The following is a 10,479-nucleotide window of genomic DNA, read 5'->3' on the forward strand; positions in this document are numbered from 1 at the left end:
TGTATCTTTCCAAGCGAAACTGCTTTTCGTTAAGAAGTGCGTCGTCGAATAACGCCAGATAACTTTACCAAGCAATCAATCTTCGTTTCATGTGACGACTCACATGTAAAAAGACACCTGACTCCATCTCATGTCAAAAAAAAAAAAGAATAAAAAAAAGGTTGAGGATATCTTGATTAGAAAAAAATTGGATGATATCTCGTGTTGTCTTTTAATATACATCAATCGTCTGTGGCCCTCAAGCGTCTCTCGGCGAGACAGAAGATTACATCCCTATTTTAATAAATTTCCCTTTTCTTGACTGCGGCTCTTGTGTGAAGTGGCCGCCAGATGGCTGGAGGTGTTGACGGAATGGGTGAATAAGCATGGAGTGGGTGGTTGGGCGGGTGGGTGGAAGGTGGGCGTTCAAGATGGTAGTTTGTTGTTGGTCACTATGCTCTATATCAACGAGCCGTTGAAAAGTCGATTTTTCACTCGTTTACCCACACAAACAGACATTGACTCATAGACGAAGCCGATTTCGTTTGTTATCTAATCTGTATGATGGGTGAAAGAAGAATGAGGACAGTTAACTAGCTAACTATCGTAGGAATAGTTTAATATTATTATTATTATTTGATAAGCTACAACCGTAGTTGGAAAAGCGGGATGCTATAAGCCCAGGGGCTCCAACAGGGAAAATAGCCCAGTGAGGAAAGAAAATAAAGAAAAATAAAAGTTTTAAGAAGAGTAACAACATTAAAATAAATATCTTCTGTATAAACTATAAAAAACTTTAACAAGACAAGAGGAAGAGAAACAAGACAGAACAGCGTGCCCGAGTGTACCTTCAAGCAAGAGTAACCCAAGACAGTGGATGACCATGGTACAGAGGCTATGGCACTACCCAAGACTAGAGAACAATGGTTTGATTTTGGAGTGTCTCCAAGAAGAGCTGCTGACCATGGCTAAAGAGTTTCTTCTACCCTTAACAAGAGGAAAGTGACCACTGATAGTTAAGTTTAAGTAAGGTTAGGGGAAATTTGATTATATTGGAAGTTTGTGAAACAAATTGTGGCTTTTATTGGGCCAAGATCAAATAGTGCGAGTAAGAATTGACTTACTGACGGGAAGTACAACTGATGTTGAAATAAGTTACAATATATAATTAAGGTATATGTTGAAATGAGTGACTAGCGGAAATCAATACAGATGCTGGGATAAGTTACAAACAGAATTAACACCTGATATTTGAAGTAGTTACCAAAGGGACTACGGCTGGTGTTATTTTTTTTTTTTTTTTTTTTTTTTTGTTAGCTGTTTAAAGGTTTAAAAGTCTTTCATGAATGGCAGATGCAAGGGACGGTGACATTGCCCTATCAAACAGGACAATGCCCTAGTGACTAACTATATATACATATGATCAGCGCCCAAGACCCCTCTCCACCCAAGCTATGGGCTCCCCCAAACCTCCCATCCTTAGCTCACAAGGATGGTGAGGTTGCAGCGACCAAAGGAACTAACGAGTTTGAGAGGGACTCGAACCACAGTCTGGCAATCAGCAGGCAAGGACGCTAACATCAGGCCACCACAAATCCTAAATGAGGAGTGAGGGCAATTAGCTTGCTAACCATGGTAGGAATAGTTAAGAAAGTTAAGTATGAGGAAGAGTAATGTAAAGTGTATTTTGACCACAATTTGATTTATATAAAGGTATATTTTTCTTAGTATTATGTTTTGTATTTAGATGCGAAGTTTTGCACTGTTATTTGTTTCTTTAGTTGCTATATGTATATTTATTTGCTGTAATTTATATGATAATAGAAGATCGATGCTGGTCAAAGAACAGATTTTATCTTACGCCTATCATGAGATATAAATATTATCGTATATAGGTACACTACATACATATACAATATTAAAGTATTAATAATAATAATAATAATAATAATAATAATAATAGGTAATATATATATATATATATTATATACATATACATATATATATATATATATATATATATATACACATACACATACACATACACACACACACTGTTAATTATAAGAATTATTTCTCTTTGTGGGGAAAATGTAATCATCAACCCCCCAATCAACGTGCGCCAGTATCCCTGTGAAAGCATTTCAAAGTGCGGATTAAATCGAAGGTTTAATCAATTGCGCACCAAGAGTACCTGCGCACCGGACGGGTCTTTATTACCGATTTCACGTCAGATTACAGCTAATGGATGATGCAATGCCAATTCGTTCACAGCAACGCGAAACCTATTTTATTCAGGAACTAATTTTGCATGAATGTTTAAGCTAGTGATACGTACACAGAAAATATACATGCGCACCCCACAATGGTAGATATTTAAAGACAGAATATATCTTGGAGAAAGAGTAAGTACAAAGTAAATCCTTCTTCAGGTTATTTATTAGTCTTTTGAAAGAATTTTTGTTTTTTTACTTCCTCCACAACTGTTGTGGCTTAATCGGTTACGAATCTGCCTGTTGTTTCCTAGACGGTGGTTCGAGTCCCACTCAGACTCGGTAGTTCCTTTAGTGTCTGCAACTTTGCCATTCTTGTGAGCTAAGGTTGGGGTCTGTGGGAGGCCTATAGGTCTATCTGCTGAGTCATCAGCAGCCATTACCTGACCCTCCCTGGTCCTAGGATGCCAGATAACACATAATCAATCAATCAATCCCTGGACCTAGCTTGGGTGGAGATGGGGCTTTGGCGCTGATCAAATAATATATTGCCAGTCTTTAGGGCATTGTCCTGCTTGCGATTACAGTGTCACTATTCCTTGCCTCTGTCATTCATGAGCGGCCTTTAAACCTCTAAATAGGAATTACAAAGTAATTATTTTTTCTAACTTATTTTTTTAGTCTTTTCGAAAGAATTTTTGTTTATATACTTCCTCCAACGCCTCTTTCCCCCTAACTCCCATCCTAGTTTTATACACCACCTCCTACCTTCTCCACCTCCTCCACCCCTTTCATACCTCCCCCCACCCCCTCTCCTCTGAGGCGTAGTAATCCACAACTCATCCATCACTGGGGTGGAGTGACAGGGCCCCCGTGATAAACTCCTTCTCATTACTCCCCTCATGACTGGGGAGTTCGATGACGGATGACTCCAGGGACCTGACACGGGTGATTCGGGTCATAAGTGAAGGATGATGATGATGAAGAAGGGAGAGAGAGAGAGAGAGAGAGAGAGAGAGAGAGAGAGAGAGAGAGAGAGAGAGAGAGAGAGAGAGAGAGGAATGGATTATATGATTTTAATCAAAGGAATTTTATTATTATGACTTTATATATTTAGGTTAGGTATAGATTACTTTTGATTAAAAATGTTTTTTAAAAACACCTTAAAATGTTAGATAGTTAGAAAAAAATATCATCATGAATGAGCTAAAGACATCTTTCTCTCTCTCTCTCTCTCTCTCTCTCTCTCTCTCTCTCTCTCTCTCTCTCTCTCTCTCTCTCTCTCTCTCTCTCTCTCTCTCTCTCTCATATGTATATATATATATATATATATATATATATATTTACATATATATATATTATATATATATATATATATATATATATATATATATATATGTATGTATTAATACATATATATAAAAATGTATATATATATATATGTATATATATATATATACACATACATACACTTACATACATACATACATATTCCAAAAAGTAGGCTGAATAACTTGAAGAAACGTTACATGAGAATATATATCATCATCAAACAGGTCTTTTTGAACACGAATTTCCGTGATCAAACTGAAATATATTTCTTTGTCGCAGAAGGTCAAACCTGCCCTGACAGTATCACCTTTGGAAATGGTAACGTCACGATAAGGAATTTGATAAATCACCATAAGAATATATATGATATATCAACTAGAACACAAAGCCAATATCTGGCGATTACAATGTGTTTTTAAAGGGCTACTGTGTCACAATGTTAGAGTAGGTTATTGCGTGTGTTTGTTTGTGTTTGTGTGAGTATATTTATGATTTCTGTTTACATCTCAATAAAACCCACAGTAATTAATGAGGTTATTTTTCTTGATGTATTGTTGATCCTATTTGTTGTCGCTTTCGATGAATTACAATACTCTCTCTCTCTCTCTCTCTCTCTCTCTCTCTCTCTCTCTCTCTCTCTCTCTCTCTCTCTCTCTCTCTCTCTCTCTCTCTCTGCCAAAGAAATTTTTGCTTTGAAAATTAATCATATGTGTAAATTAATTCTCTTTTTCACTTTCTTTCTCTTACCCTCTTTCTCAGTCACTCTCTCTCTCTTCCTTGGGGGAATAAGTAAGCTAACCCTTTCTTTGGCTTTTGAATAATATATCATCAATCGCAGGTCATTGTAATTTCACTCCCCTCCAGATTTTGATATTATGATAATGATAATAATAATAATACAGTAATAATAATAATAATAATAATAATAATAATATTAATAATAATAATTATTATTATTATTATTATTATTATTAATATTGTTATTATTATTATTATAATTAATATTATTATTATTGCTGTTGTTTTGTTATTGTTGTTGCTATTATTATTATTATTATTATTATTATTATTATTATTATTGTTGTTGTTGTTATTATTTGGAAAAGTTTAATCTTACAGTCCTACGGGCTCCAACAGGGAAAGCATCACAGTGCGTAAAGGAAATAGAGAAGTAACGCCTGTAACAACATGTAATAGATATGACATATATAAAATATAAAACAAGACTTACGTTAAACTGTTCAACAGAAAAGGATTTGCAGTAAGTTTGAACTTTTGAATCTCCACCGATTCAATTAACAGATTTGGAAGGTCATTCCCTAATCTTGTCAGATGAAATAAATCTTCTAGAATACGGCGTAGTATTGATCCTTTTATTGGAAAAAAGCAAGTATGTTAGAGTTAACTGCCTACCTGTTACTATATACTGGATGCTACAATCTGAGAAGATCATGATACAAGGGATACTCAAAATTATGGAAAATCTTGTGCATCTTGCACAAATAACTAACTGAATGACGGTGCCAGAAATTGGTATACAGATCAGGAATGAGGAAGATTTTGTCCACCATATTATGATGAGAGTGGGCAGCTGAAGACCAGACAGGAGAAATACGTTCATAGCATGGCAGAATGAAATAATTGAAACGTATCCACAAGACACATTCATCACCAAAAATCTTAAAAGACTTTCTTAATAAGCCAATGTTTTGTGGAATTGAAAATGAAACAGATCAAATGTTTTTCTCGAAAGTAAGTTTTCTGTCAAGAGTCATTCCCCTAGAGAGATTAGTTCACCAAACAATCGGCTGGGCTCCACAAGGGACTAGAAGAGTTGGAACACCCAGGCCTGAGTGGCTGAGGACTATGAATCGTGAAGTAGATGATGAATGGAAAAGTATGGAATTGAAAGCTCAAGATAGAGACGACTGGCGAAATCTTACCGAGGCCCTTTGCGTCAATAGGCGTAGGAGGAATGATGATGATGTATATAGTTAAGGAGTCCTTGTCGATGAAAAGATCCGTTTGTTGAAGAACCATGCTCCATAACCTTATTACGTTGTTGATGTTGGTTTATGATTGTATATATACTTTAATGTGGCGTAAGGGTTTGTGTATCGACAAGATTAGCAAAGCTGTACTTGTTAGCGCTATCCATACTAAGTTGGTTTGCTTTGAGCGATCATATTAAAGTCTCCCGCCTTCACCAATCAGCAGTGGTCAGCGTGGAGATGAAGAATTTATTCTGCAGCGGACTAAAAACGGCTGTATTTTTTGTTGTTATATATATATATATATATATATATATATATATATATATATATATATGCTTACACTATGTGTGCGTGTAAGCATATATATATATGTATATATATATATATATATATATATATATATATATGTATATATGTATACATATATATATATATATATATATATATATATATATATATATATATATATATATATATATATATATATATATATATATATATATATATATCAAATAAGTCATATATTCTATTACATCAATGTCTGGATTCTCTTACCGATCTCGGGATCAGAGTCTCGAGGCGAAATCACTCAACGACAATAGCATCTGACCGGCCGGGATTCGAACCCTGATCCAGGATGCTTGTATGACAGTGACCGTATCATTTAGCTACGAAGAAAGATGGTACGGTCAATGTCATACAAGTATCCTGGACCAGGGTTCGAATCCCGGCCGGTCAGATGCTATTGTCTTTGAGAAATTTCGCCTCGAGACTCTGATCCCGAGGTCGTTAGGAGAATCCAGGCATTGATTTATTAAAATATATGGCTTTTTGAAATATGAAAAAATAGTTTAAATGTGAAAAAATGTATCATATATTGTATACTTATTATCATCAGCCATTAATAGTCTACTGCAGAACGAAGGCCTTAGACACGTCCTTCTACTTTTGTCTGTTTATGGTCTTTCTATGCCAGTAAACACCCTTAAACTCTCTTATTTTGTCGATCCATCATCATCTCTTCTTTCCCTTGCTTCTTTTGCCATCTCTAGGGACCCATTCTGTTATTAATGTCCATCTATTATCTATCGTTTTCATTATATGTAATACCCAATTCGATTTCTTCATCTTACATGTTGCTAAAATATCCTGTACTCTAGTTTGCTCTCGTATCCATGTTGTCTTTTTGGGGGGAGGGGTCTCTTAGTGTTATTCCCATCATTATTCTTTGATTTATAAGTAACTTATGTTCTAAGGCTTTAGTAAGGGTCCAAGTTTCTGATGTATAAGTTAAAACTTGTAGGACCATCTGATTAGATACTTTTCTTTTTAGAGAAGGTGGCATTTTACATTTCATATCATTTTGTTTACTAAATGCTCTCCATCGTATGATTATCCTTCTTTAAATTTCGGTCTTGTGTCCTGGGGAAACACTTATTGTCTGTCGTAAGTACGTATATTCATTAGCAATCTCTAGAGGTCCGTCCATAATTTTAATTTGTTGTCTCTTGATTTTCTTTGAACATTATCTTAGTTTTACTAATATTAATTTTCAGTCCTAGGTTTCTGTTTCCTCTGTTGAAATCTTCTATCATCTTTTGTAATTCCTCCCATGATTCCCTAAAACAACTATGTCATCTGCAAATCTTGAGTTTTCTTAATATGAATTCTGACACACATACACACACACACACACACACACACACACACACATATATATATATATATATATATATATACATACGCACGCGCACACACAAACATACACCTACACACATACTCACACACACATACACACACATATATATATATATATATATATATATATATATATATATATATATATATATATATATATATATATATATATATATATATATATATATATAATATCTATGTGCATAGCGTATTTACATACTCGTTTTCACCTCAGAAGAGTAACACGTAAATTATATTATTATTCCAACTGTCATCCTGAGGCAATGTAAGTGTTCGTAAGCGTACGTGCGCGCGTGCAAGCACGTTCGATTTGTTTATTAGCATTTTCCCCCTGAGAAGTCTTAAATACAGGAACAGATGCTGCAGTTCAAATTTTATCTATCGACTTGATAAAAATAAAACTTAGGCAAACTCAAGGATAAAAAGGACGAACTTGCTAAGGTCGAACGTAAGTGAGAACACGGTCAATCTAGATAGAAGAAGCAACAATGGCCGAATGCTCTTTAACCTTCCTCGCAAGTGGCTCACAATAGATGGTCAAATGCGCTCGGGAGGGTTCACATTGTAGCCTAATTGTTCTGAATGTGAGTTAAGTTTTCAAGCTTATTAAGCCACTGAAGACTGGGCAATAAGTTTCAATTTTCATAACTGCTGATATGAATAGAGACATGAATATAATGACTAAAGAAAACAGCAATTTGGGCAAAAACCTCACCATCAAAGAGGCCGTTTGGTGAACCTCAAATTTTCATAACAAGAATTACAATGGCTATAAAGATACTTTTACGTCAAGCAGTTCATCTTTTGACAGTTATTATACATATTTATTTTCTCAAATCTAAGATAAGTAGCCCGTTTTTCAGCAAGAAATTCCATTTGGGCTGTGGTTTTCCTTTTATAATCTAATATATTTCGTCTTCAACTTGAAATTTTTCGTTCATAAGAGCCAAATACATAGAGTTAGTGACCATTTTCGTTCTTTTATATTCTATAGTACTTTATTACTCATTTAGGAAGAATATTTATACCATTTTTTCAATATTATAACTTGCAGATACCGATATACTGCTATGACGATTTTAGATCTTGATAAAATACAGGAAAATTATACAAATATCGCCTTTTAGTTTTTAATATACATTGAAAAGAGTGAATGCGATACCAACTGACTATGTTTTAATCAATTGTTTATGTCTTTTACATTTTTTTTATTGGAACCTTATATATATATATATATATATATATATATATATATATATATATATATATATATATATATATGATATATGCCTCTGTACCAAGGTCTTCCACCGTCTTTGGTTAGAGTTCTCTTGCTTGAGGATACACTCGGGCACACTATTCGATCTAATTTCTCTAACTCTTGTGTTGTTAAAGTTTTAATAGTTTATATAGGAAATATTTATTCTAATGTTATTGTTCTTGAAATATTTTATTTTTTCCTTGATTCCTTTCCTCACTGGGCTATTTTCCCTGTTGGAGCCCCTGGGCTTATAGCATTCTGCTTTTCCAACTAGGACTGTAGCTTAGCAAGTAATAATAATATTAATATATATATATATATATATATATATATATATATATATATATATATATACATACATATATATATACATATATATATATATATATATATATATATTTATTTATTTACATATTTACTGTATATATATATATATATATATATATATATATATACATATATATATATATATATATATTTATTTATATATATACTGTATATATATATATATATATATATATATATATATATATATATATATATGTGTGTGTGTGTGTGTGTATACACGTATGCATTTATAAACATGTATGTGTATATAACTCGCCTTTACTAATACTGCATGTGGTTCTAATATGAGTAAATGTTTCCACTCGTATCAAATATGTTCAAATGAAATTTCTTCTTGGCCATCTTGGCGCCAGGTTCTTTTTTTGTAGTTAAGTAATTATCATAAATGTGATTCATTTCACAGTAACTAAGTTCATTGGTACGAGAGAGAGAGAGAGAGAGAGAGAGAGAGAGAGAGAGAGAGAGAGAGAGAGAGAGAGAGAGACGTATATATATTATCTTTTTGACTCTAGGAAATTCAAGAGCAATTACCAAAAGGGAGCCTGAATATGTGTCATCTGGCGTCTACCTACATAATTTGCTTAGAAGTTTAATGAATTAATTTATTTTTTTCTGAGTTATTTGTTTCGTACGTTGTTAAGCTTGACACAGTCTCACCTCGGTTTCTTAGATGTCTGGGTTTCTGAGCGGGGATACCTTAACATGGTGAAAGAGTTTGTGCATCGCCATGATCAGTAAAACCGTACTAGTCAGGGCCAATCATACTAGGTTGGGTACCTGATAGCGATCAGATAAGGTTTCCCACCATCTTCAATCCAGAGTGGCCTGCGTTGTGATGAAATGGCCAAACCCCAGACATGAATAAGGACATATATGATGCCTTTGACCTGCAATGGACAATGGCTGTATTTGTTGGTGTTGTTATATATGTGTGTGCATGCGTGTATGTATTGAATCTATCGCATTACCTGATGTACATATAATTTTTTTGATGTTTTGAAAATTACATTGTTAATAAGATTATTTCTTTGTAATTGTTGCTTATCTCGCATCTATTGTCAATGTTATCGTTTCTTGATATCCGAAATTATAATAAGTATTTTTAATTATATGAACATTGTTTTAAATGGCGGTGTGTCTGTGTGTGTGTGTGTGTGTGTGTGTGTGTGAGAGAGAGAGAGAGAGAGAGAGAGAGAGAGAGAGAGTGTGTGTGTGTGTGTACATGAATTTACCACCCTTAACCAAATATATGGCGAGAAGAAGATATATTAAGGTTATCTATATTATTGCATTTTGATATTGATCATCAAATAATCATCATGTTGAACTGGTCCTAAATGATGTTTATTTTCAAAGATACTAAATTACATTTTTATATGTAAAATCTAAATACATAAAAAGGACTAAGTTGTACATCCATCGTGTTTTTCATTTAATACTTCATCATCATCATCATCATCAGCCGTTGCTAGTCCGATGCAGAACAATTGGCCTCACCAATGTCCTTCCACTCCCGTCTGTTATAGTCTTTTAATGCCAGTCCATACCCGCAAACTTTCTTAGTTCGTCAATCCATCGTCTTCTCTTCTTTCCCCTGCTTCGCTTCCAATCTCTAGGGACCCGTTCTGTTATT

This window comes from Palaemon carinicauda, chromosome 14 (genome assembly GCF_036898095.1).
Source record: "Palaemon carinicauda isolate YSFRI2023 chromosome 14, ASM3689809v2, whole genome shotgun sequence".
Lineage (NCBI taxonomy): Eukaryota > Metazoa > Arthropoda > Malacostraca > Decapoda > Palaemonidae > Palaemon > Palaemon carinicauda.